The sequence below is a fragment of the Urocitellus parryii genome, chromosome 4 (genome assembly GCF_045843805.1).
Source record: "Urocitellus parryii isolate mUroPar1 chromosome 4, mUroPar1.hap1, whole genome shotgun sequence".
NCBI lineage: Eukaryota > Metazoa > Chordata > Mammalia > Rodentia > Sciuridae > Urocitellus > Urocitellus parryii.
Genome location: NC_135534.1, coordinates 185,741,264 through 185,764,057, shown reverse-complemented (window position 1 = coordinate 185,764,057; position 22,794 = coordinate 185,741,264). Strand labels below are relative to the sequence as shown.

General features: G+C 34.4%; 1 long non-coding RNA gene across 2 annotated transcripts; it reads right to left on the bottom strand.

The window, feature by feature from the left end:
- Nucleotides 1-1,627: 1,627 nt before the first annotated feature.
- Nucleotides 1,628-22,499, bottom strand: LOC144254700 (uncharacterized). 2 transcript variants are annotated; one of them, XR_013343567.1, is made up of 3 exons: nucleotides 22,302-22,499; nucleotides 2,240-2,275; nucleotides 1,628-1,758 (listed from the first exon to the last, which is right to left on the bottom strand). It is a non-coding gene; the product is annotated as an uncharacterized LOC144254700 (long non-coding RNA). The 2 variants fall into 2 exon arrangements; XR_013343566.1 differs by lacking the exon at nucleotides 22,302-22,499 and adding an exon at nucleotides 8,198-8,352.
- Between the last annotated feature and the right edge of the window lie 295 nt (nucleotides 22,500-22,794).

Sequence of the window (22,794 nt, the reverse complement as noted above, 5' to 3'; positions counted from 1 at the left end):
CACACACACACATTTTTTAATGCACATCAAAATAAATGCATCCTTATCAAATTTTTTAGAAGATTTTTGGATTAAAAGAGAAAAGTTAACACCAATCTTTTAAACTCAATTTAAAATACATACTTGCAGTCTTAAAATGTTCACACTTTGGTCCCTTTAATGCCTCTTCTTAGACTCTATCCTGAGGAAACAGTCGGAAATGTAGAAAAGATTTATGTAAGAAATGATAGCAGTAAAGCAAGTAATTGAAAATAAGTGATTAAGAAAATAGTTAACGGTTAGGTAAATAATAACACATCCTCGTTATGACATATTAGACAGCTTCAAATTGTTTATGAGGATTTTTTAATTAAGTGGAAAAATTACCTATTGTTAGGTGAAAGACCTAGGTACAAAATTATGATCATAGTTTAATTTTTTCATAGTACATACCCCCCCAAAAAAAATCACACAAAAGAAAACAAAAAAGCAACATACCCATAGTAAATTGACTTCTCATTATAAAAAGCTTTAAAAAGTGTAAAACGTATATAAAACTATGCAAGTTATGTAGTTATATAATGATAAGTAAAAATATTTTTGTGATAAATATATGCTGTATGGAGTCATAGGCTTTATTTGAACCGAATTGTAAATTATGTTTGAGTATTTAAAAACATTTTAAAGTTAAAATGATAGAGCCTACTTTTATGATTGTGGTAATTACAAATATGTTTCAGAGTGTATTAATACTGCTAATAAAATAGTGGTACGGTCACTGTTTCTCACATAGATATTTTAATTTCCTTTTCACAGGGGAAATAGGATGAAGGTTTAAGTGGGCATTCTGAATTTGTTTTCTACAAAAAAAGTCATTGAGGATGAAAGAGATTGAATTATTTAATGTTAGATCTTCCAATATTAGCTAATGTTATAAACACTAAAATTCAGATTTCTTAATTCCTACTCTTACATTTTGAAATCTGTAATTCCACTATAATTTCAAAAATATTATCAAACACTAGCAAAAGAAAATTACTAATGGTAAATATGGAAAAATTCAACTTCATCAGTTTTTCAAATGAAAGACAGTACTCTTTTACACAAAAGTTAGCAGGCAGATAAATACAATATGGATATGGATATATATATATATATATATATATATATGTATGTATATATACATACACACACATACATGTATATATATAAATATATATTATCTATATAATATATATTATAACTTTTCCAGGTGTTAATTCCCAATTGTTGAAGATAAGGGAATATAGACCCTATAATTCTCTATTATAGGGTCTGTGGGATTATGGGAACAGTTTCAGTCTTTCTGGTTATATAAGATGTCTTTAACCCAGAAATTTAACTTTTGAAAAATGATGTAAGGAAATATTCATGACTGCCATCAAAACTGTATGGGCAAGGTGGTTTATTGTGGCATCAATACCCAATAGCAAGTGAATGCCTAAAAAATTTTTGTTCATCTGTGCAATAAGAATTTGTATAGCCTCAAATGTTCTTAAGAAATATTAAACGACATGGAAACATTTACATGATTTTAATGATAAGAGATAAACAGGTTTCAAACAACGTGTACAGTTATTTTAGTCACAGCTTTTTCACTGCTGTAACTAAAGGATCTTATTAGAACAACTATAGAGGAGGAAAAGTTTGAGGGCTCGCCGTTTCACAGGTCTTAATCCATAGAAGACCAGCTCCATTCCTCAAGGCTCAAGGTGAGGCAGAGCATCATGGCAGGAGAGTCTGGAAGAGAGAAGCAGAGAGAGAGAACTCCACTTGCCAGATACAAATTTATATAACCCCGAACCACGCCCTAATTTCCACCTCGTCCAGCCACACCCTACCACTTCAGTTACCACTCAATTAATCCCTATCAGGGGATTAAATCACTGATTGGGTTAAGACTCTCACAACCCAATCATTTCTCCCCTGAACCTTCTTGCATCATCTCACACGTGAGCTTTGGGGGACACCTCACATCCAAACTACAACAATAGTTATATTAAAATAAGTTCTACATAGATTGGTAGAGTTAAAAGTGAAAATAAATATCTTAGAGTTAATTAAAAAAAAACAAGTAGATGAATAATTGTTATATTACAGTTTTTAATAGTTTTCTAATATTACACCCAAGGTAGAAAGCATAAAGAAGTGATCAATGAATTTAAACACACAAAACAATTTAATAGGGGCAGGGGATGTAGCTTAGTGGTGGAGTACTTGCCTAGCATTCACAAAGCCGTGGGCTCGATCCCTGGTACTGCAAAACAAATAAATAAATAATGAACTTTGATATATGGGAAAGCATTATTAAGTTACGAGCAAATCAAAACTTAGAAAAACATTTTACTTTGTGTTATATGTGCTAATAATATTGTGCTGGGGATTGAACCCAGGGTCTCATACATGCTAGGCAAGGGCTCTACTACTGAGCTACATCCCTAGCCTCGAGGTTAATATTCTTAATCTATAAAGTGGTATTACATATCAATGTGAGGATACATACCAATAACAACAAAAGAGAAGCAAAAAGCATAAACTATCAAATCACGAAGGGAGAAACATAGAGGAAAGAGTAAATAGCAACTCTTTGTATTTTGAGAGTAGATATGATTTTTCTTTCTTGAGAGGCTGTAGATCGAACCCCAGCTTTGTGCATTGGTAGGCAAGTGTTCTACCACTGAGCTATGCCTTTAGCTCCTATAATTGTTTTTTTCTTTCTTTTGGTAGTGATAAGGATTGAACCCGGGGCTTCACACATGGTAGGCCAGTGCTCTGCTACTGAGCTATATCCCCAACTCCTTGATTCTTTTTGTCTAGAAGACTTTTCTGTGTTTGCTTAATTTGTTACCATATATATGGTTTCCATAATCAGAATATATATATATATATATATATATATATATATATATATATATATACACACGCATACATATATTATATATTTTAAAAATAACATGTTATTAAAAACATATTACTATGCTATGTTGGGAGTTTAACACTTGACATTGAGGAAGGATAGTGCTATCTGGAATCAGATATGAAATTCTGAATTTAAATACTAATTGAATGGATCTTGGGCAAGTCACTGAACTACTTAGAGCCCTGGTTTCTCAAAATATAAAAGCCCCTCCTTCCTTCCTTCCTTCCTTCCTTCCTTCCTTCCTTCCTTCCTTCCTTCCTTCCTTCCTTCCTTTCTCTCTCTCTCTCTCTCTCTTTCTTTCTTTCTTTCCCTCCTCCTCCTCTTCTTCTTCTTTCCTGATAAAAAGGAGAAAGAAGCTTTATTTCTTTGCTAGCAAAAGAGAAATACAGGGTACTTCTGTCCCAGAGGCTGTGATTCTGCCCATCAACAGGACCAGGGGGCTTTTAGAGAGGTGACTCAAAGGCGACATTCCACTCTGTTGAGTTGTAGTTCACTTGTTAATTTGGGAGATAGTCATTTCTGAGATCTTCTGGTACCATCTCCAAAGTCTGCATTACTTGGTTCCTATGGTGGGTGTGTACTCAAGGACAGATAACTCTGCCTAGGATGGGGAAGAAAGGTAATCCTGTTTCCCTGGAGATTAGGGAGAGGGAGAGATTAGGAAGGAGCAGGGAGAGAGGAAGAGAAAGAAACATGACCATTTTAAAAATCTGTTGCAGTGGCAGAGCAGCAAGGCTATATTCAAAGAATAAAGTGGACCACTGTTTCATTTCCCCTATTGCTGCTCATCTTTTTGTACAAACACCCTATTCCCGTACCTGAGGAGGGTTAATGTTGCCGAGTGGTTCAGGTAAAGCTGACTGGGGGTACCTTAGATTTGTCCATCTCCTCTAAGTAGGACAGGATCTTCTACTAGATCCTGACTAAAGGCTATCCTCAAGTTAAACTGTAGTAACTATCACGATTGCTGTCCTTTTTCCATGTCAGAAGCTTCATCATTCAATTCCAGTATCCACAGAGTTAATTTAATTACCAAGTTGATACTAAAAATCTCATGTTCATGACATCAAAAAAAGTCCTGACTGATTTCAAATTTTATGCTCCATAGTAAGTCAAATGAGAACACTGGCCGACCTCCTTTTTCAATAATAGAAGTAATTCCTCTGTGAGTGCTCCATGATACAGAGTCAATGCAGAAGGACTAGAATCAATTTTTCTTCCATATGATCCCTTCTATGCAGAACAGTGCTATGTTTCTCCATTTATATCTCCATGAGAAATAAAAACAGGATGACAAATTTCCATGTGAAAAACCATATACCCCTTTGTCCTTTTTTTCTTGACCCTAAGCCTCTAAAACTCAATTTAGATTGGAAGATGGGGTGGGTTTTGGGGGAGTGGAGGATAGCACTGAACATTCCCAAAGAATAGAAAATACGCTGATATATGGAGAACCTCTAATCCTCTGAGATTAAAAAAAAATATGAGATGAGCTGATAGTCATCAAAATAATTTACAGAAAACGTAAAAATTATTTATTGGTTGATTAAGCTGTTAATTATTAGTGGTCACATATAGGATCTCATTTCTGGGTGGGAAGGAAGGAAGGAACGAAGGGGAGAGTGCACCATAGAGAGGGAAGGAGGGAGAAAAGAAAGGAGGAAAGAAAGAAGAAAAACTAACTAAGCTTTTGGTTCAAGACCAGCTCAAGGAAGTTTCCCTTGCTAGGACAGGGAAATTTGGATGCAGTAGAAATAGCCGTGGAGGAGGGAGGAAGTCTGGATCTTAGCTTCTTCAATAACTTGATATGTAACTTTTCTTTTAGATCATTTTCTCATCTGGGATAGATCAGTGGTTTTCAAGTTGTACTTTTGCAGAACACTCCTGAACAGAAGCTGGATCAATGGACAGTGGTGGTCTATGCAATTTACAGAAAAATTAAGTGAAATCAAACATTTCCTTTTTGCTGTGGTTTATTTATGGATAGCTATTACAATTCCTGCACAGTATGGGATTTTCTAAGCACATGTAACTGTTTCTTAGGTTTGAGACACCAATAAACAAAATTTCTTAACTTTAAGATTTTCTTTACAACTTTTAAGAAACATTTTGCCTTATTGTCACATGTCTGGTCGCTGATTTATAGCTAATGATAGAGAGTGAATTGATATACAACAAATAATAAAAGAAGAACTCAGGTAAAGGTAATTGTGGTTTAAAATTTTTATGTCATTGTTGTTAATCATTTTTATTTGTTTAAATAGATTTTTTAAAACATGAGTACATATACTGGTTTTAATTTTTGCACTAGATATCTGTCATGATCCAAATTTAGGGCTCTTGCTTCAACTGTTCAGTCTCACAGTAAAGATTTAAGGACATAGATCACATTAATTTATACTTACAGTATCTCATATTCTTTTTTTTTTTTTCTTTTCCTTTTTCTGGTGATATTGGAGAGTGAACCCAGGATCTCCCACATACTGGGCAAGCACTTTACACTAAGCTATACTCCCAGCCCCTCTATATTCCTTATGAAAAATTTATATAATCCTCCCATAGTAATTCTGTAAGTATTTAATTTATTCCTCTACAGATGTGGAAACTAATGCATGGAGTCATTAAAACATACATTAAGACCTTGCTATTACTAATAAAAGCAGGAGCTAGAAACTAATGAGTAGAGATGTTCATTGCTAGTTTTGGTTTTGTATTTATTCTATAAATATGCTCTTATTTTTTTCTAAATGAATACCCTTTAAACCTATTCTTTGGAATGAGCAAATGTTCAGGATAAATATCAGGGAGATACTAAAGAATAAACTTGTTCTACATTCCAGACACCTAAAATATTACCAAATAAGTAGCTTTTGTGAAACATGCTTCTTAGCAACTTGGAAAGAAATCAAACTATAGTAAACAGGAAAAGAGTTATATATGGACCCCATGTTCTGATGAAAAGCAACTAACATTAAATCTACTCCTGAAGTATTTAATTTATTTCTCTACAGTCATGGGAAGGTGGTTTGTCGATTCAAAGTCAAGTTGACTTGGTACCAGCCTGCTCTGTCTTAACATGCAGAACTTTGGGTCAAGTCTGTTTAGGAAAATCAAATACATACAAGGATTCAAAGAGTGTATTTTTAAAAACAAAAATCGAACCTTATAGTTAAAATTTCTTTTATAAATTAGACACTAATTTTGTCAGTCTTCATGATATGGGAGAAGTTTTGTGCTGGCAAAATTTATCTGAAAGTTCTAAATTATTTTTTCTAGCTAAAAGAGATAAATTGTTAAAATGTTTAAAAATCCAAAAGCCAAAGTGAAAAATATGAATAGTTTACCCGTATTCCATCACCTAGGAAAAAAAAATCACCTAAGAAAAAAGCTACAATTGGCACTTTTATTATACTTTTTCAATTTAAAAGTTTAGATACATAGTTACAAATACAGAAATCAAACATAATTGTTTTCTAAATTGTTAACTATTATTATAGCATTATTTTTAAGAGTCATTCCTTTACCCATTTAATTGATGTCATTTTTATTACAAATTAAAATTTTATTTATCTCAGGTGAGGTGGCAAATGTCTAATTGCAGCTACTGGGAAGGCTAAGGAGGAGGATCACAAGTTCAAGGCCTGCTAAGAAAACTTAATAAGACCCTGTCTTAGAATAAAAGATTAAAGAGGTTTGGGGATGTATCTCAGTGGTAGACCACAAGAGAGAGAGAAAAGAAAAAAAAAAATATATATATATGTATATATATGTGTATGTATATATATATATATATTTCCAGACTATTCATTTGTTTTTATTTATTTGTTTAACAAACCTGTTTTTCTGGTTCTAATTTACTCATTTTTGTCAGATTTTATCCCTCTAAACTGAAAAGATCAAATTAGTGAATATTGTTTAGATTTTATTAAATATTTGGCTAAAATTTCCATCTATTCCAACATTTTTCTTTGGTGCTAAGGATAGAACCCAGCAAGTCCTCACATAAATAGCAGGTAAGTGCCTGTCACTGAGTCACACTTCAGACCTTATGTCAATTAACTTTTAAATCCAAATTCCCTCAGCATGTGCACAAGTACCCACTTCAAATGAGCTATCCCAAACGGTAACTGTACCATTACATAAGTTGCAGACGTATTAACAGATTATAAATTCTTTCAAAACTTTTCATTGGTAATTTTCTTAATTCAGTTAGATTCAGGATTCTTAATCTAATCTTGTGTACTCCTGAACACAGATAAACTTTGCTTCCACTCACTAAAAAAGCAAATAATGGAAAAATAGCTTCAAAATTCATGAAGGAAAAAAAAAAAACACAAAAAAAAAATTCAATTAAGCTAGTAAAAGAAAAGAAAAAAGATATAATCAAGCAAGAAGATATGATACAGGAAAACAAATACCGTGCCAGAAATAAGAATAAGATGTCAGAAATAAAGTTGTTTGGTTAATATATCAATTTTCAGAATAAAATGTTAGGGAATAAAATTTCTCAATTGAGACTTGAGAAAGTCATACTGTTAAACCAAGAGATGATCACAAACTCTAATCAGGCTTATTAAATTGTCACTCAACTCTCTATGTCCTTTCTGTCATAGAACATATCAGTTTCTGAATGAAGCATGGTAAACTACAAAATAGTCTAAGCAAATGTTAACAACTGTTTAAATAGGTCATAAGTAAAAAAACCTTAATGAACAAAAAAAAATTTGAAATATAAAAGACTAACAGAAATCAGGCAAATACAATTTTAAAGAAAGCAGGAGAAATTATATTCACATCAGACCAAATAAAATACAAGATGAAGAGGCTGGTAGGACTCTTGCCTTGCATACATGAGATCCTGGCTTAGTCCCCAGGCCTTCAAAAAATGTATATAAATAAATACGTAAACAAACAAATAAAGAAAGGAATATAAATACATAAAATTTAAGGTGAAAACACTAAAATGGGAAAGAAAAAAATTTAATTTTATAAGAAAAATAATTCATCATTCTATACCTGATATAGCATCTACAAATGATATCTTAGATGTACAAGAAAGAACTGACAAAATTACAATGATAATTAGATTTTGTGACACCTCTCATAAAGAAGTGACAAATTAAGTGACATGCAGATACAAAAGGATATAGAGGAATTGAATGACACATTCATTAAGCATTATAGACCTGTGTGTGGGTGTACACAGAAAATTGTGTGTGTCTGATATTCTTTTTCAGTACTCATAAAATGTTTACAGACCTGGGGACGTGGTTCAGCAGTTGAGCTCTTGCATAGCACTTGCAAGGCCTCAGGTCCAATCCTCAGCATTGCAAAAACAAAACCAAACAAATAAAAATTAACAAAAATTGGCCAGGTACTCTGTCACAAACAAACAAACAAAAACCTCTAGGGGCTGGAGTCGTAGCTCGGTTGTACAGTACTTGCCTAACACATGTGAGGCATTGGGTTTGATTCTCAGCATTGCATACAAAAATAAACAAATAAAATAAATGTATTACGTACACCTACAGCTAACAAATTTCTCTTAAAACTATAAAAAAACTCAATAAATATCCAAAGTAGAAAAAAAAGAGAAGGCATAAAACTATAAACTAAAAAATACACAAACATATATAAAAATATACACAAATACAAAACTAAAAAATACATAAAACTATAAACTAAAAAAATACACAAATACACAAATACTAAACATTTAAAAAATACATTTTAACAACTCTTTGTTTAAGTGAATGCCAACCTGAAATAAAGACTATTTAAACAAAAACAATAGTGAGAATCCTGCATCTCAAAATCTATAAAATATGACCCAGTTATAGTCAAATAAAAATTAATATTCTTAAATATATTAATTAGAAAACAGAAAATATTACAAATGCACTGTTTTAATGAAAGGAGTTAAAAATTTAAAAAATCAAATAGAAGGTATTAAGTATTTGAATTCTATGCAAATGAATAAGTAAATTTTATTAACTAATTATAAACTCAAAATATAAATATATAACACAAATATAAAACATTAATACAAGGAAAGAGACATAACTACAGACACAGAGGAGAGTAAAAAGATGAAAGTATTATATTAGTGAATTGGAAAATCCTAGGTGAAAAGAATAATTTTCTAAAAATCTATATAAAAAACAGACTTGTCTCACGAAGAGCTGGGCATAGTGGAGCATTCCTGTAATCCCAGAAGCTGGGGAGGATGAGGCAGGAGGATCATGAGTTCAAAGCCAGTCTCAGCAAAAAAGCAAGGTGGTAAGCAACTCAGTGAGACCCCGTCTCTAAATAAAAATACAAAAAAAAAAAGGCTGAGGATGTGGCTCAGTGGTCGTGTGCCCTCGAGTTCAATTCCTGATACAAAAAAAAAAAACCAAAAAACAAAAAACAAGAAGAAATGAAAAATAAACCAATTACTACCACATAGTGGGCTGGGAATGTAGTGCAGTGGTAAAGCATATGCTTTGAATGTACAAATCCCTGGGCTCACCTCCCAGGATCAAATGAAAACAATTAAATCCCCAATTCCCACACCAGAAGTGATAGATAAACTCTCCTCTACCTTTCATAAACGGTTAAGTTCCATTTATAAAATACATGTCTATATTTATCTTTAAACCCCCTTTTTTAAAAAAAATAAACTTAATATGCATATTTATGAAAAATTCAAAGAACACAGGAAGTGGTAAACATAACAGTAAAAAAGAGTTATATGCAATTTAAAGATTTCATATTCATTTTTTATGTTGAGTGCTATTCTATCATCTCACAATGCAGCAAAGCAAATCAAGTACTCAAACAAAACTGTAGCAATATTACTTGTACAGATAGATGTAAAATTCCTGCATAACATATTTTATATGAAAATCCAACAACATATGAAAGAAATAATTCCTTAGGAATAAACAAGGTTATCCCAGCAAATAAGGATGCTCAAAATCAGAAAATTTATTGATATAGCTCATTACAGAACTGAACACAGTAGAATGTTCCTGTGATTATCTTGTCAGAGGCCAAATGAGTATTTCATATACTTTGATAACTATTTCTGATTAAAAACACAGGAAGGGCTAGGGATATAGCTCAGTTGGTAGAGTATTTGTCTTGCACGCATAAGCCCTGGGTTCAATCCTCAGTACCATAAAATAAAATAAAATAAAATAAAATAAAATAAAATAAAATAAAATAAAAACAAAGGAAGGTAAAACAAAACTGAACTTTTAGTTATTTAAGATACTTCTTTAACCCATCAGTTTTTGTTTTTGTTTTTTTAACCAGGACATTACAGAAAAAATCTTAGTCCCAAAACATAGAAGCATTGCCATTAACAGCCATAATAAAAAAGGATAATATGTACTATCTGTGCCACAATTCAACATTTCACTAACATTACAGCCTTTGAGATAATTCAAGAGACACTAACAAGAAGTATTAAAAGGATGGAGATCAAACCATCATTATTTGCAACACACACTAGAAATTCTCAAATAATCCTCTAAAAAATTAATAGAACTCATTAGATTTCAACCAGAGAGCTCAATACAAGGTAAACACACAAAAATCAATAATATTCCCATATGCCAGTAATATCTAAATAGATATGGACACATTCAGTTGCAGTTAGAGAAGCTGAATTAACCAATGTATGCACCTTGTTTCCTTAAATGGAAATTTGGAAGAAAGCAGTTTATGCATAGGTTCGGGGGTTCATAAATGTCTTCAAGAACCTCAGCACTTTGCATTTTTCTGCCTATCCTTGCAACTACTTGTTACCTTTTTATCTTCATATTTGTGGCCTCATGGAATAACTATTCCAACTAGTCATAATGACTGCTCTTCAGCATTGAATAGGAAGAAAGAATGGAGATAGGAACAAAGGGGCTTTCCTTCTACAAAGGAGTAAAATTTCTCAGACTTTCTCTTATCACACATTTCATAAAACTAGGCGGAGAATGTGGCAGGGAAATGTAGCACATGTAGCAAAAGATACAGTCATCTAGACTGCCATACTGGCCCAGGCAACTGAGATTCATTTTCTGGGCATGGACACGGAACTGTTGCCAAACAGAAGCAGGATTCTGTTAGCAAGGGAGATGTATCAGAGGACTACTTGGGACTTGACTCAAGGTAAATGACACTACATGAAGTAAGATGGAGATACAAGATTTATACCAAAAAAAAAAAAAAAAAAAAATGGAGATAGAAACCAAATACTCGAATGACAAAAAAAAAAAAAAGAAAAGAAAGAAAGAAAGAAAAGAAATGAAACCATGAAATATCTAGAATATCCATAATCCATAGTGCATGCCTGTAATCCCAGTGAGTCAGGAGGCTGAGGCAGGAAGATTGCAAGTTCTAGGCCAGCCTCAGCAATTTAGCATGAATTTGACTCAAATAATAAATAAAAGAGGTGGGAATGTAAAGTGCCACTAAGTTCAATTCCCAGTATATGTGTGTGTGTGTGTGTGTGTGTGTGTGTGTGTGTGTATCCTATATATAATATATTCCATATATATATAATCCCAGTGTGTGTGTGTGTGTGTGTCCAGTACAGTATATCTGTACAAATAGTCAGTGAAATGCACAAGACCTACATGATGGTATTTAGAAATTTTACTGAAAGACTTTATTAGGCATGAAAAATAGAAACACATCATGTTTCCACATGAAAAGTCCCAATATGGTATTGTTGATTCTCTGTATAATACTCTACAGATCCATAGCAGCCCTCATGAAATTGCCCATTTTTTTCTTGTCTTGATAACTGATTATAAAGCTTATCTATAGGTGGAAAAGAACATGTATAAAAAAATAAGACTAGTGTATAGTCTAACTCCCCGTCAACATCATAACATTTCAGGGTGTTTTGTTTGGGTTTCCTTTGTTTTGCTTGTGTTTGAGATGAGGTCTTGGTATGCTGCCCACATAGTCCTGAACTTATGGACTCAAGTGATCCTCCTGCCTCAGCTTTGGGTAGCTGGAACTACAGGCACATGCCACCGTACTAGGCTCACACAATGTTTACTATAAAGATATAGAGATGAAGATAATATGGCACTAGCACAAGAATAGAATACAAATATAAGAGCACAGAATAGAACACTATGCAGAATACAACACCCCAAAGCACCCTACACTTTTCATAAATGATAATGAGAGCATAATAAATATGATAGTTCAAATAAGTCATAAATGATTATTTTAGTTAATTTTGCAAAAGGCCTCCTTTGGGGAAGAAATGGTTATATCTCTTTTCACATAGGGTACAAAAATAAATTTCAGACAGATTAAAATTATAAAATAGAAGAATATTTATAGAAAATATTTTTATAGTTTTAGATGTGAAAGGAGTTTCTAAGATGACATAAAGTCCAGAAGTCTGACCAGTTAATCTACACAATAAATTCTGTAGGTGGGGAAACTATAAAAAATATTTTCAACATATACAACAAAGAATAAATACTCCTTATAAAGTGTTCCAATGATTCAATTAAAAAAAAGACAAATCTACGTTTTCTTTAATGGATGTTAGGACATCATCAAGCAGTTCATGGAAGGCATACAGAATTGGCAAAAACACACATTAAAGAGATACTATATCTCTAATATACATGAAATAAAAATTGTTAACAATAAAATCATTTTATTCATCAGATTGCCAAATATTTTAAATATTGATAAGATTCAGTACTGTAAGTACACAAGTACTGAGTTTGTGGAAACACAGGTGTGTGAAGTGATTTAGTCTCCGAGGGGTAACATCTACCAACATTTAAAATATTCATAGGTCTTTGACCCAGACACTGTACTTCCAGGATGCTACCCACTGGACACATTTGAATACCTGCACAAAGGTGTATATTATTTCTAATAGCAGGAAACAAACAAATCTGATTAAATATGCAATAGCAATAGAAATGTTTATAAAATATAGTGTATGGATTTACACAATTGGAAACTTTTATGTTTTCATTAATATTAAGATAGACCTATTTGTATTTGCATGGAAAGATTTTAAGATATGTCATTAAATGAAAAAATTGTGTCATTTATTTCTTAGATGTTTCATTTTTATATTACATTATTATGGCACTTGTATTATATTTTAAGTATGTAAATATATAGAACAAATATCTTTTGTTTTGTTTTTGCAATACTGGGGATTTAACCAGGGATGCTCTACCACTGAGCTACAAGCTCATGCCATCAGGCCTGGTTGAATTTTAAATTCTTAAATCAAGCCTTTATTACTTTCTCTGTTAAATACAATCTTTAAAAAAAAATGTTTAATCATTTCAGACTGCCAAACTTTTTCAGGGTTGGTATTGTTTTCCAATTTATTAGATAGCTCTTCAGATTTTATGAAATCCTCAGTCCTTAGGGCCCAATGTTTTTGTGCTCTTTGAAGGATCAAGGCAAAAAGGGGAATTTTGAATTGTGCTAGTAATGACCTCTTTCCAAGTTGGAATAGGTTCATTAATCAATGCTTCTTTGTTATCATGGTTCAATCAATCCTCCTTTGTTATCATTGTTCAATAAGGGATGAATTCACCTAGCTAAGTTAGCATCTGATCTACTATATTATAAGAAAAAGAAAACTTGTTCTTGAAATTAAAATATATTTTCCTGTCCTTGTTAATTTGGCCTGGTTTCTTCTTAGTGAACCCACAGTAGGTGCAACATGCATTGCTTTCCTTGGTAAAAGCTCACAACTCATCTACCTCCCAACACCCACCTTTCTTTTCATATCTCTTCCAGTTCTGCAAAATACTATAAAATTATTAAAATACATAAATGATTTTAATGTAAAAGGCAAAAATAGTTAAATCTGAGCAAAGAGGAAAATGATAGAAAAATAATAAAAATAGTAATAACGAGAACAATCAAATCAGTATGCAGATATGCAAGGCATACACTCCTATGTGTATGCCTGGAGTGGGCTCAACTGGTTAGACACATCACAAGTGATGTGGCATGGTGCTCAGAAGATAAAAGCAAATGCATTTTGTTGTAGCTGCTGCTGTTGTTTTTGTGTTTTAAATAGGAAGCAGAGTTTATCCTGATGCCAACCCTGAAAGAGCCATTACTTCCATGAACTCACCTGCTGCTCCTCACTAAATCAAGGGGATAACACCCAATCCTGATTGCTTAGGACAGTTTTAGAAGAACCAAAGTGCTACATCTGCAGGAGCACATGTCCCACAGCCTGTGCCATCCAGGACCCAGAGTATCCAGTAATACTGTGCTTTCTACAATTCTCTGTTAATGTCACTGCTTGCAACCACCTTGCTTTATTAATTTGGAATAGCTGAGACCTCCAAGGAGAATCTAGAGTTCAGATACTTTGTGCCGGCATTTAAAAGCATATACATGTGGATTAGTTTCCTGTAGAAAGTTAAGAAACTTACTTAAACACATATCTATCATCTATTGAACAAAGGCCCATTGGTTATCAGGCAGAGAAATATCATTTCTAGAGACCATGGCAATAGTTCACTGGATGAACTTGTGAATGATTGTCTTTTAATCAGATACTCATATAGACATGTCTACAATTAGAACATATTAGGAAGAACTAATATTTATTTAAGCCAGATGAAATTCTTTTTTGGTACTTGGTGAATCTAAGTAATAAATCTTACAATAAAAAAAAAATAAAAGGAAAGAATGCCATTCCTATTTCAATCCTTTCTGGTTTTCTCTACACAGCAAAAACTGGAAGAGTTTCCTAAAATTTCTAGATAGAGAGATACCAGCAGGATATTCTAATATTTGTCTTATAACTCTCAAGACATGATAAATATTGTCCACATAAATCTCTCACACAGTATAGAATTTCCCTCCATCTAACAAGTGCTTAAAAAATGTCACTTGATTATTTGCCCAAATGGCTTAGTTCATATTTTGAAAATAAACAAAGTCCAGACAGTCCACTACCAAGTGGTGGTGAGCCAGTTCTACCACAACCAGATCTGCACTGGCCTCAGTAGGAGATACCCATGTTCACTCGGCCCACATCTGGTTCACTTGCAGCTGTCATGGGTCTTTGTTGGGAAGATAGACAGCTTCCCACCTCCTTCTCTGTTTTTCTGTTTTTCTGCCTGGGGACTTTGGCACAGTGGAAGTGCTAAGTGTTTAATGTCCTTGATGGGCAACTCACAACCAATAAGCCTGTGAACAGCTACCCCACCTTCTCCCTCCTGCCAAGGTTGCTGTATATTCTACATGTTTTTTTCAGAAGATCTCCATGAAACTGAGCCTATTGTCCAGCACAATAACATGCTCATTAACACTCGACCTTTGTCAAAGCTTTGTTTCAGGGTCTCCTTTTCAAAAAACATAAACTGAGATATTCACCATTGCTACTGAAATTTCAGTGAACTTGATAATGAATTAGCAGCTCCCAGAAAGTCCTGTCTGTAGCTCAGGCAAAGTGACAGTGGAATAGAAGGAGGCTGCTGTTAGGGAAAAAAAAAAAAAAAAAACATGGAAACAAGAACCAGAAAACCTAATATATGAGCTCTGGTCAAGTCTTCTCATTTCCTGACGTAGGTCTCATTTGACTGCTTTTTTCATGAACACATTGTGCACTTGACCTCTGAAACTGAGCTCTCGACTTTCTTCCAATCACATAAGCTATACATTCTCAAGTGTTCTTTGTCTGACCCACCTCATTTTCCTACCTCTATGTGTTGCAGAAATCTAAGTTCAATTCCCAGACTCTTCTTGGCTACCTAAATTCACTCCCTCTGGGATTTCATCTAGTCATTTGTTTTAGGTACCATAGATATATAAGGACTCCAAAATTTTTGCTTCTTCAATCAGATCTTCTCCCAGGAACTCTAGAACCCTTATGTCTAAGTGCTATTAAATTCTATTTAATTGTCTAGTTGGCACCAATTTAATATAACCAGAACTGGATCCTTGATTTCCACTTGCCCAGCCTTCTCTGAGAGCACGATTGTTCATTTTCCTAAAAACCCTAGTAACTCTTAATTCCTTACTGTCTCTCACCCAATATTCAACCCATCATCAAGTCCATATCTCTACTTCAAAATAAATCTTTAATCTAGGCAATCTTTAATTCTCTGTGGCTAATCTGGGCCTGAACACCATACCTCTTCACTGTGTTATTTCAATAACTTTCTGGCTGAAATCTCTGCTTCTTCTTCTGACCCCTTAGAGTTTATTCTGAATGACCTTTTAAAAACATTAAGTTAGACCAAGTGACTGATTTGCCATGGTGTATCAACTCAGTATAAAATTCACCAGGCATTTTTTAATCCCAGCTACTCAGGAGATGAGGTAAGAACATGACAAGTTAAAAGTCAGCCTGGACAATTTAGCAAGCCCCTGTCTTAAAATATAAAAATAAAAAGGGCTGGCAATGTAGATCAGTGAAAGAATGCCCCTGAGTTCAGTCTCCAGTGCTGCAAAAACCAAAACAAACAAGTCAGAACAAAGAAATAACAATAAAAATTCAATGTATCCTGTATTATTTTGGGCTGTAGTCTGACGTGACCATATCTCCTCTACTCTTCGGATTGTATCTCCTACCATTGTAGAAGCAACCTAGGTGCCCATCAACTGACAAATGGATAAAGAAACTGTGGTATAAATACGCAATGGAGTTTTACTCAGCCATAAAGAAGAATAGAATTATGTCATTTGCTGGTAAATAGATGGAACCGGAGAACATCATGCTAAGTGAAATAAACCAGAATCAGAAAGTCAAGGGTTCAGTGTTTTTCTCTCATATGCGGAAGCTAGAGAGAGAAATAGGCACCCGAAACAGAAGGAAGACCAATAGAACAGAGGAAGGAGATACAGAGGGAGGGAGGAGGGGAGAATGAGTGTATTTTTTAAAAATATTTATTTTTCAGTTGTAGTTGGACACAATGCCTTTATTTTACTTATTTTTATGTGGTGCTGAGGATCGAACCCAGTGCCTCACACATGCAAGGTAAAAGCACTTTCCCACTGAACTACAACTCCAGCCCAGGACCTTCTTTCTTCACCAAGATCTCTACTCAATTATTAATTTGCAGAAATGTTTCCCCTACCAATCCATCATACCTGCCTCACACACAAATGCACACACATGTGCAAATGCACACATACTTACACTGTGCATCCCTGTGAGCACCATCTGACATTGCACATTTCTTTATCTAGATATTTCTTCCCAACTAGACTATGAATTCTTTGAGATCAGGGACTTTGATTTATTATGTTCAGCATTCACCACAGTTTCGGGTACAAATCAGGTGCTCAACATGTATATTGTGAATGATGTAATAAAACACATGTAAATCAAGGGAGATTGGCCTACAGGATCTCTCATCTCCCTTTCACTCAAGTACGCCTACAGGATCTCTCATCTCCCTTTCACTCAAGTACTTCATGATCTTAATTGACAACAAAAGATGTGCTATAACTTGTTTAATCAGACAAAATTTTTTTTTTAGTTGTTAGTGGATCTTTTATTTTATTTATTTATATATGGTGCTGAGGATCAAACCCAGGGCCTCACACATGCCAGGATAGCACTCTACCACTGAGTCACAACTCCAGCCCACAAGGCTTATTTTTAATATTATTCTTTATCTTCCAAAGTTGCCTATTAACTCACACTTCTCTACTTATTAGGGGATATTTATTAGATTAATTAACTTAAATTGATTTTATAAATTTACTCATGTGTTTGACATTTGTCTACCTTCTTTCTTTCTTTTTTTTTTTTTTTCTTTCTATCTTGATTTTCTATGAACATTACAAATTTCTCCAGGTACCTTGTATTCCTGATAGGAGTAGAAAAGAATCAAAATTCCCCTTCTGGTCAGAAATAACATTTTCCCCAAACAGTTCCATCTACCCACTTGCTACTTTAAAAACAATTAAGAGAAAAAGAGGAAAGAACAGTGATTTCAATTTTATATCTACACAATTAGCCCAAGAAGTGGAATCTCATTTTTTCCTTCTTCTCTTTCCAAACCGATATTTGCTCATTGCTTTATATTTTCTCCACCTATCTTAATTGGTTATTATTTCATTTTTAATCCGAGATTTTTTTTCTTTCTCTCTCTCTCTCTCTCTTTTTTTTCCGTGTTGGGGATCCAAAATCAGAGCTTCATGCCTGCTAGATAAGCATTCTATCACCAAACCATACCCCTCCTCCCTCTAATCTGAGAAATTATTTAGGTAATTATAAAAATTTACTTAAAGTTTGTAGACACATAGGTGTTTACTTCCTTTAATTCTGTTCTTAAAGCTGGAATGAAGTGTTTTTTTTTTGTTGTTGTTGTTGTTGTTGTTGTTTGTTTTTCTTCTTCTTTTCACATTTACCAAAACAATGGAGACTGACATTTCTTTGAAGTTGGCCAGGATGAAGACTGATTCCAGCTCCTCTCAAATCCCTCTTCAATCTCAAGTACAATTGGTGTTTGATTGCTCAACTTCATTTTTTAGCACCTTCCTTTTCCCTAGCATGATTTTGACCTAGTCATTTATTTTGTAAATCCTCTCCTTCTCTCCCCCCTTTTTTGGTAGTTCAGAAGTGCTTTGTAATTATTTACTGAGCAGAACTGAGATTTTTATCAATCCTTTAAACTTTCCAATATCCTATTATTAGTTGCACAATTAAAATGCAAAAGAAAAAGCTAAAATTAAGTATATATTAAAGTGAAGTAACTCCGAATAATGACAAAGCATGTGTGGACTATCCCTTGAAAACAGAGAGTGCCTCTCTCTGGAGGGCAGAGGTGAATCTCCATTCCTCAAGCAATTTTGGTGTCAATAGCCACCTGTGGAGCTTTTAGGAAGGTATGTAGTATTGTTGTGTGTAGGTTAGCAACTGGATGGAAACCCAAAGAGTAAGTGGAAAAAAGAACAATAACCAGAGACAAAAAACGAAAGATTAGATTTGTTCACTGATTAAGTACTGCTTCTGTGCCAGACCAATAGGGATGCAATGTTGGGCAAGTCGAGACAGAGACAGTATCGTTGGCTTTCCGGAGATTGGAGTCTAGTAGGGTAGAGAGAAAGAGGTTGGGGGAGTGGAAAGAGAAATGACTCCACAGAAACATTGTTAAATTGCGGCTGTGATGCATGTGAAGGTCAGGGTCACCATGGAGGTTCAGGTCCTTTTATCTAAGAGCAACAGAATAAGGCATAATGATGCCTGAGAAGCACCAGGGCTCTGTCTGAGTTTGTAGGCATCTGGAAGGAAGGACACTTTGTTGCAATTCCCACAAAGTTAGGCTAGCAGGGGGCCCTGAGGGAAATGTTCATAAGAATTTATAATAGTCAGAGGGGCAAGGTGGGTTTCTAAAACAAAAAAACAGACAAATGAAGCCAGGCACACCTGCAATCCCAGAGGCTCAAGAGGCCGAGACAGATGATCCTGAGTTCAAAGCCAGCCTCAACAAAAGCTTGGCACTAAGCAACTCAGTGAGACCCTGTCTCTAAATACAAAATAGGGCTGGGGATGTGGCTCAGTGGTTGAGTGCAAGAAAGTGGAGTGCCCCTGAGTTCAATCCCTGGTGACAAAAAAAAAAAAAAAAAAAAAAGAACAGAGTACTCAGGAGGACTAAGTGTTGGTTCTGTAGTGTGGAGTGTCAAAAGTATTACACACAACATAGAAGGCTATTGCAGTGATGGGCAAGAGATGTTAATAGTGCTGTCTGTGGGCATGGCGGTATCCATAGAAACATTTAATAACAACATTTAAAAGGGTGAAGAACACATTGTTGATTGGAAACTTCATAGAAGGAAAGACTAGTGTTGAAGAATAGAATTCAACACTAGTTGGGTACAAGGCATGGTTTTCTGCCTTAGTAAACAATAACACAATTACAATTGATTTTGTTCTTAATAATGAAAACACTTAGTGAAGATGAATTGTATTAATTTTTTTATGTGAAGAATCTAGGGTAATGAATTGACTATGCTGGTCTTACATGTGCCCTGAACTTAATTTGTTGGCATCCGACTTATTTCTTGTTCTTTACCTTGTTTGCATAAATGTGAACTGCTATATGAACTACTCAATGCAACGTAGCTGGAAAATTAATAATCTTAATACTTTAGCAATCTTATTGTTGAGGTTAGTGGTTTCCAAACTCTTAATTATTTTCTTAGGATAAATTCCTGGAGAGATAATTTCTGGGTTATACATATTTCTAAGGCTTTTGACACACATTGCCAACTTCTCTAGAAAGTTTAATATCAGATGAGTTTAATATCAGATGAGGGGCTGGGATTGTGGCTCAGTGGAGAGCATTTGCCCTGCATGTTTGAGGCACTGGGTTAGATCCTTAGCACCACATATAAATAAATGAATAAAATAAAGGTCCATTAATGTATAAAAATATTTAAAATATATATCTCAGGTGAATATAGTGACTCATGTGTATTATCCCTGTGAAGATGAAGCAGGGATCTGGCAAGTTCAAGACTAGCTTGGAAACCTTAGTGAGAACCTGTCTTGAAATAAAAAATAAAAAAGGATGGGGATGTGGTAGAGCATTCCTGGTTTCAATCCTTAGTACCATTAAAAACAAACAAACAAACAAACAAAAACGTTTTACTATTTACAACCCTCATTACTTGTATTAGAATATTTGTTTGTTTATATCAACACTGGATGCTCTAAGAAATTAAGTTTTGCTAATCTTACAGATAAAACTGAATCTTCTTATTTTTATTTTTACTCTTATGTTACAACATGCACCCCCTCACACCATTGTTAGCTATTTGTATTTCTTTACTAAAATTTCTATTGAGTTACGTATCTTTTACTTACTTTCAAGGATTTTTTTTTTTAACATAGTAAGTTTCGAACCTTTTAAAGTAAGACTTAAGAGTCTTTTTAAATAAGATTTTTATCATTTTAGTATGTAATTACTGTTTTGTTCATTTTTTACTTAAGGAGGAATTTTTTTTAAATTCTAAATATTTAGAAAATAATTACCAAAGAAAATTAAAATCAGGTTGCAATTTTGTAACTTTAACTGTGAATGAAATGTGCATGCTTTGGTTATTCATTTATTCTCTGATCTATGCTATTGCATATTTAAGGGTATCAAGTTTAGAATTTGAATTTTATAGGTAATTAATAATTACATCTGGAATAATGACCTAGAATCCAGTGGTATGCTGGTAAATGTTTGACAATTGGCTCTCCTTATAAAATTTACTGTTTTTTTGTGGTCAAAATGCTCCCTTGATGGCTGATTTCAAGCTACAAATGTGAAGTCGCATTATGGACTCTTGAAAACTGGTACTGAAACCATGCAGGATTCTAAAACGTCATCTGAGTGGTCAGACTGGTTAAGTTCAGTTGCACATTGCATTATTGTCAAAAATATTATTTCAAATTGTTCAAATCTTGCATGTATGAAAAATGTTGGATAAGAAAGTCCCATTTTTCAAACTAGTCAGCCAGATGAAATTTACTAGTAATTTCCCCACTTAAATCAACATATCAAGAGAAATTCTAAGAGTCCTTGGATAAAGGAAATAATGAAATATTTTAATTCAAAGTTATTTTCTAAGATCCCAAATAAGACCTGTGTAGAGGGAAAAAAAAATCATAAGAATTTGAGTTAATTCATCTAGAAGATATTAAGAGCTGCATTGATAATTATCTTCAAATATCTGAGTGGTGATAGTTAAACCAAACCAAACTACCACCATCCCTAACACACACACACACACACACACACACACACACACATTTCCATAGTTATGAACAAAAACAAACAGATGACACTAGAAAAGGATTTAGCTTGAATTGAATAATAACTTGCCTGGTCACCGAGATTATAAAGAATGAAGTTAGAATACAGAAATATTCTCCTTCTTCTACATGTCTATGTATGCATTGAAACAACAGAATGCTGTCCCTTTGACATTGTTCTGGTGTGATTTTGTCATAGATCTCGTATACTGAACACCTAGTTTTGTTTTTCCTTTACAGAGAAGGGGCGTCCGCAGAGTGCAAGCATCTGAACACATGGAGCAACATGGAACTCCTGAAATCCTGGTTTACAGTGACACTGAACATATGCAGACTGCCCTTGGGAGGGGGAAAGAGTGACTCAGGGAGGAGAGCTCAGGGGTGGGGGATGGTGCCTGGAAAATTCCCTTGGTTGCTTTAAAAGATCAGCTTAACTCTGGCTCAAGATTCACATTTCCCACTTGTGTCTTGTCTTCAAAAATAAAAAAAGAGGAAACCACCAAGGAGCACATGTGGTGTTGTAAATCATTCTGACCCTGGTGAGGAAAATGAGTGAGGGTTCTCAACACCCTCAGAGGGTCCTGACGGGCTCTTTTCACTCACCTTGAGAAGAACCACACAAGTGAGGACACAAAGGGAATTCTTTTTCTTTTCCTTCTCCAGTCATCAGCAGTCTTCTCTCCTGGCATCTGGGCCCAGTTGCTGGGTTACAGGGAAATATAATCAAAACAAACACTAAAAGGTACTCTTTTGGCTCTTAACGTTCTGGAAAGGTCTTCTGCCTTCCAGCCTCTAAGCTCGCTAGTGACTCTCATTAGTTGTCCTTTTCTTCCTGCAGGACAACTCCTGATTATAAACTTCTTGTAGAGCAGAAGTAGCCCTTAATGAGATCGGGAGACCTTTAGCCCTTTTCCCCAACTTCCTGCTGAACAACGGGGGCATTTAATGTCTTTCCAGCCGCTGTTTTTCAGTAGAATTGACCACTCGGCCCCATCCTCTGATTACCTGTGGGTTGCAGTGTGGCCCTTTCACAGTAGCATTAACCCTTTGCTCCCCACTTTCCCCACTTAGCCAAGGACAGATTGCCAAGGAAACA